The sequence below is a fragment of the Octopus bimaculoides genome, chromosome 4, assembly GCF_001194135.2.
Source record: "Octopus bimaculoides isolate UCB-OBI-ISO-001 chromosome 4, ASM119413v2, whole genome shotgun sequence".
Classification (NCBI taxonomy): domain Eukaryota; kingdom Metazoa; phylum Mollusca; class Cephalopoda; order Octopoda; family Octopodidae; genus Octopus; species Octopus bimaculoides.
Genome location: NC_068984.1, coordinates 64,517,094 through 64,523,690, shown reverse-complemented (window position 1 = coordinate 64,523,690; position 6,597 = coordinate 64,517,094). Strand labels below are relative to the sequence as shown.

The window sequence follows — 6,597 nt, the reverse complement described above, 5'->3', positions numbered from 1 at the left end:
ATATATATATATATATATATATATATATATATGTGTGTGTGTGTGTGCGTGTGTGTGTGTGCGTGTGTGTGTGTGCGTGTGTGTGTGTGTGTATATGTATATGGGTAGTATATATGTATTTGTTATTTGTGTATGTTTCTCTGTGCATGAGTACTTCTTCCTTCCTCTGTTGTTTGTAAGTTTATATTTTCATAAAATATGATTTGTAATCACTTTTGATATATCAAATTCTAAAGTAGATGTTTGATCTTCTTAACCACATATTTAATTTTTATTTTATATATACATATTTATATATATTTATTAATTCCATTTTTTTTATATCACATTAAGCAATATCTTGTGTTAGTATAAATACATTATGTAATGAAATATGAGTATTTCCTGTTTAGTGTTTGGGCAGCGTTTCATTATAGATTGGTATTTCCGGCAGTTGTTATTGCAACTTCTTTTCTTTTCTTTTTTTTGACTTCGTGGGTTACTGGAAATGACCTACCTGATAGAAAGCTAGACAAGTCTTTTGGTATTTCAACAGTCCAGAATTCAATTTTTGTCAGAAGTGAATATTCTCATACTGTAAAATTCCATTGAGTCAATAATATATAGTTACAGTAATATATTGGTTGGATTAGAGAAAGCATCTATTCAATATACTCCTCTCCTGAAAATTATTTGGCTTAAGTACCTAGTGAAGACATAGACTTTCTGAATGGCATGCCAAATAAAAAAAATTACCTTGACTCTTTTAGTAGTGTGGCCTGTCTGGTGATGAGCCATGCATGTCTCATGTGACTCACTTCTTGTAAAATGTTGCCTATGATTGACCTAGTGCAAGAAAATCATTATTGAATATAACAAATAAGAGTTAACAGTCGTATAAAGCTATTCATTTTTATGGCATATTAATTGATGCTTTACAAAAGTTGAGCTCATATCTTTCCAGGGTTGATTTAATAGTCAATCATTTAATCTTCTAATGTGAATGTGTGTCTATGTTTTAAAGATAAGTCAGAAGAGAAAGAGAAATGCCCATAACTTTTAACAGGGTCTTCATTACTGGAAGAGGAAAAGAAGAAAGAAACAATACAATTCATGTGTTACTGCAGTATGAAACTGGACAATTTGATATCTAGTTCTTCTCACTTAGATTGCATATCTGATCCAAATGCAACAGAACGAACTCTCTTAACCCTTTCGTTACCAACCCAACTGAGACTACCTCCGGCTCTGAGTACAAATGTCTTGTTTTCATAAGTTTTGAATTAAAATCTTCCACCTAATCTTAGTCACAATTTATGTTCCTAACACTAGCTGAAAGTTATTTTACTAAATTCTTTGATATATTTAAAGTAACTGAAAGAAACACACAGCATCTAAAAAAAAAATACAATAATGAAAGGGTTAAAGTCATCCAAGAGCAAGTGATGGCAGTGAGCCAGACAACAGCTTAAGCCTACCACCTAAGACAGTCCCCTTTACAGTTACTGTCTATCCAAATTTACTCTAAAGGCTTAGGGTTTAGTTACAGCTCTGGTAAAAGACACATACCCAAGGAACTGCAATAGTGAATGAGATTGAACTCACTCTGATTGCAAAGTGAGCCTCTTAATTATATAACTATATTGATAAATATATATCAGTAATATTGTGAGACTGATGTAATTGATTGTACTTCTGCCTTTGCGAGATGCATCATATTGTGAATATAATAGCAAAGATAGCCAAGATAAGAAAAATTGCAATATATGTCTGATTCAATGTCTAGTTCCTAATATAAAATACATTATGAATCAAAGTAATATATTGGATTCAACTACTGTGCTGGATTAACCATATGTTATAAAGTGCCCCTAAATTTTAAAAAAGGATTATGAATTAAAAACCTAGCTAGTTTGTCATCATATTTTAATGTTCATCTTCCATGCATGCTGGCATGGGTTGGACAGCTCAACAAGATCCAGTGGGTTCAAGGACTACATCATACTCCAATATCTGCCTTGGCATGGTTTCTACAGCTAGATGCTCATCCTTATATCAATCAATTTACAGAGTGTACTGGATGCTTTTTTCATGGCACCAACACTAGTGAGGTTGTTAAACAACTCAAGTGACTCAGATGTCCTTTCACTGAGTTGGGCTACAGTGGAGATGGAGTGGTTAGGTAATCGGAATGAATACAACAGGTCAAGTATTTATTATTTTACCTAAAGCTCAATATTAGTAAGTGATATTTTTGAAGCATTTAGAAGCTAATCTCCCTCCCAACAGCAACAATTTACATGTAATGAATTATGAGGTAATTTTGAATAGGTAGGCCTTTCCCTCATAGATTCTGAACTCTTTTAAAAACCAAACCCCAAAGCAAAGCTTAAATGCTACATTACATGAATTCACTAATGTGTAGGTTTGTTACTTGAGCAAAGAAAATACACAAGTTAAATAATCACTCCTGATACGCAACTCTTACATAATATGATATTGAACATGTCACTATTAATTTAAACTTATCTTTACTACAGCTTTACTTAATGCATTAGGTTAAATTAGAAACTGTTCACAGTAAACTGTTTCTTACATACTTAAAAATACCAATTTAATTTAGTGGGTATGGTTAGCATTAGGTGCTATAGTATATCAAGTAATAATCAGATTTATTCACCCAATCTTATTTATTAAAGAACAATTAAGCTCAATTATTTTTGATGAGTTTAGTGCATTGGAATAGAGAAGTTGAGTGACAAGTCTAGGTATTAGCCTGCCTATTTACCATTGGCATTTAATTTGATTATTGTAATTTGTTTAATTTAAAGTGTCTAGGATCTCATAAGTATTCTGGGTATTTGAGCAACCTTAAACTTCCACTTGTTCATAAAAGTTACTGGCACAATAGTCTTGTCAAACATTTAACATAGCCTTTGACAATGTAGGGCTTCTAGTAAATGCTATTTACCTACTAGTTTCTTCCAGTATTTTAAATGCAACAAATCTCATACAACATGAAATAAGATAATGCACAAGCAAACTGAGATGCAGATTCAAGTTTTGGTCAAAATTATTTCACTTATCTAATGTTAACTAATGTCCTGATGAAAGCTGTGAGAGTTGCAGTATCCTGCCTCTGTATCTCACAAAATGTAAGATTTTGTATTTAGACAAAAGGCACCAATATACTGCTACCAATTGAAGCAAATTAGAACATTACCTTGTGAAACCACATAATAATACATTCATTATTATTGTCATGAGTCTTGTCTAACAGCAGATGTATTTTGTATCTGAACAAAGCACAGAACTCTATTTACATTTTTATCTTAAATTATTTTATACACCATTGCTAAAATAAAAGAATAATCAAGAATCTCATATATTGTTATAACTCTAAGTGTAGCAGAATCCACAGTGTTGGATATAATAGTGTCTTGTGCTATTTAGTTATGTCCCTTTAGATTTTAAGTTTAATTCTAAATTGGGTCAATTTTGCTTTCCATTTTTTGAGAATACATAAAATAAGTACTCACCAAATGTTGGTTTTAATTTCATTGAACATACTTCTGCTCAAATATCTGTGGCATTTGGCCTATCTTTGAAATCATTGTCATTTTTATCATTATAGCAAGCCTATGGAATAGCAGAAATCCTAACTGTTACTGGACAAGGTGTATTTAGGTAGTGCCATTAATGATCTGAGTTCACCTTTCACCTTTCTGGGGTTGATAAACTGTGTGCCAGTTTCAGTGTGTTGAAGTCACTTCAAAAGACACTATTTGTCACAGTCATTGGCATTAAGGCCTACCTTAATGACAAATACATCTCTTTTGTCTTGCTGCATTATATTATTATTATTATTATTATTGACAGAATTGTTGGAATTTTGGATAATATGTAGTGCTTTGTAGTATTTGTTCTGCCTTTTCACATTTTGAGTTCAAAACCTGCCAATGTAACTTTGTCGTAATTCAGTAAAATAAGTACCAGCAGAGTACTGGAATCAATAGTATTGACTAATCCCCTCCTCCACAAATTGCTATCCTTGTGCCAAAATCAGAAACTATTATTATTATTGTTATTATCATCATCATCATCATTATTATTGTTGTTGTTGTAAAGGTGGCAAGCTAGCAGATTTATTACCACTCTGAGCAAAATGCTTAGTGACATTTTGTCGGTCTTTATGTTCTGGGTTCAAATTCTGTTGAGGTCAACTTTGCCCTTCATTCTTTCAGGGTTGATAAAATAAATACCTGTTGAGCACTGGAGTCAATGTAATTAACTTAACCCCTCCCCAAAAATTGCTGGCCTAATTGTTAGAATGTTGGACAAATTATGCCCAGGGTAGTTTTGCTTTTCATTCTTTCAGGGTCACTGAGATAAAGAAGCAGCCAAGTATTGAGTTTGATGTAATCGACTTGCCCCTCCCCTCAATAATTTCTGGTGAAATGCCAAAATTAGAAAGAATAATTATTATTATTAAAGTGCAGTGGTTTTTCAGAATCAGTTGAATATTAAGCAAAATGTTGTGCTCATTTAGTTTATGCCCCTTTAAGTTTTGACTTAAAATCCTACTAAGGTCAGTCTGCCCTTCAGGTTCCTAGGATCTGTAAAATGAAGTAGAAGTCAAGTATTAGAGTCAATATAATTAATTGCTTCCTTCACTTAAACTTTGTTGCATTTTACCTATGCTAGAAATCAGTATTAATATAATTATTTGAGGCGGGATATGATTGCCAGTGTACTATATCTGAGAAATATAAAGAGATGAAAGGAAGAGGCAATATGACATTACGTTTTATTGGACAACTTCCACATGATATTTAATTAAATCATTGAAGGTTTACTTATGTTTAAGCATTGGCTACAAATAACTCTTGTTTGAAGAAGATGCATGAAATGTAACAACAAAAAATAAAAAAATAAAAGAGACATTAATCACTGGAAACTGAATGATATATAGCAATTTTATATCCATCTATCTCCGAATGTGACAGTATCTAAGGATATATTTCTCTTTTATTTTTCCTTTCTTGTTTATTTGTTTTGTATTATTTTTATGTCTTCAGGTTAGCGAATTTCCAATAAAAGAAGTTGAAGAGAGCAAAGCAATCAATGATTTTTGCCTTCGTGATTAGTTTGAACATTCCTTGGCAAGAACTAGAACAGTTCACACACACACACACACACGCATGTGCATACATTACCACTGTGTCCATAACATAAGAACCAGATCTTCAATATCATCTATTTTTACAATGTTATCTATACCAAATGCTAAATTTAGATGATAGCTTAATCAGTTATGATTCTTTTATTTACTTTCTTTTATTATTTAGAATAATTCATTCCTGATCGATATCAACTGGAAGAAATCATTAGCAAAAGCATTTATGCATTGCCAAAGTTTATGATGTCCCAAGATTGCTATAAGTTACTTAAATTCAATAACAGGGAAATAAGACCCTGTTTTCTGAGAAAGAAAAGTAAAAATATAAAATTTATTAATATGCTGATTCCAGTTCAATTTAGAATACTTTTTTTTTTCTTTTAGTCTATATTTCCATGGAATCTTTAAACGCTAAGTATAATTGTCTTTTACGCACATGGCTGATTAGAATTTAATTAAATATAGAAATACTAGTGCAAAGATTACACAAGACAGTTGTTATTGTCAATATTTGTGTCTAGTTTTGTTTAACTTTGTTGAATCAAAACTTATAAGCAAGAAAAGGTTTTGAAATGAAATTCAGATAGCAACATATCTGAATTTTGTCATAGGTTTCCTTCATAAAGGTTTGTTTGCATTAACACAAAAAAAGGGAAAAAATCACTCAAATAACATCGGTAGCAGGCACCAGGTACAGTTATTCCAAAACCAGGATATCCATATGTAAATGAATGTAACTATATGTGTGTATCGATATACCAGCTATAGAGACCAGAACCTGGGTAGTTTTGACACTTTAATTACGTCACAACTTCTCAGCTTCTGGTCTCTATGGCTGATGAGTGGTGTTCAGTGTTTAATTTCTCCTTTTATGCTTATAGTTTCCATGTTCCACTTTGGTTTTCACTGCTCTGTGGCAGATTCATTCAGCTCATGACAAAAAGAAGAAACAGCATTAGAATATTGATGTTATTTTTCGTCATGATTTATATAATTGTTATCACTTTTGTATATGTAATAATATATCACTCAGTAATTTGTCACCACTTCTAGATTAAGAAGAATTGTTTTAGGCTTACCCCTTGTCACATTGTATAGTCTTAAGAGTATTTAAAGTACCACTTCTATGAGAACGTTGTGGAAACAAGATAGAATAATAAAAAACAACTTATATATATATATACGTGTATGTGTATATCTCTTTTACTCTTTTACTTGTTTCAGTCATTTGACTGCAGCCATGCTGGAGCACCGCATTTAGTCGAGCAAATCGACCCCGGGGCCTATTCTTTGTAAGCCTAGTACTTATTCTATCGGTCTCTTATGCCGAACTGCTAGGTGATGGGGACACAAACACACCAGCATCGGTTGTCGAGCAATGCTAGGGGGACAAACACAAACACACACATACACACACACATATATATATATATATAGAT

General features: G+C 32.2%; 1 protein-coding gene across 9 annotated transcripts in view; it reads left to right on the top strand.

Moving 5' to 3' along the window:
* LOC106882502 (bone morphogenetic protein 1) overlaps positions 1-6,597 on the top strand; it is a 987,136-nt gene that overhangs the window by 964,532 nt on the left and 16,007 nt on the right. The gene's annotated exons all lie outside the window — the stretch shown is intronic.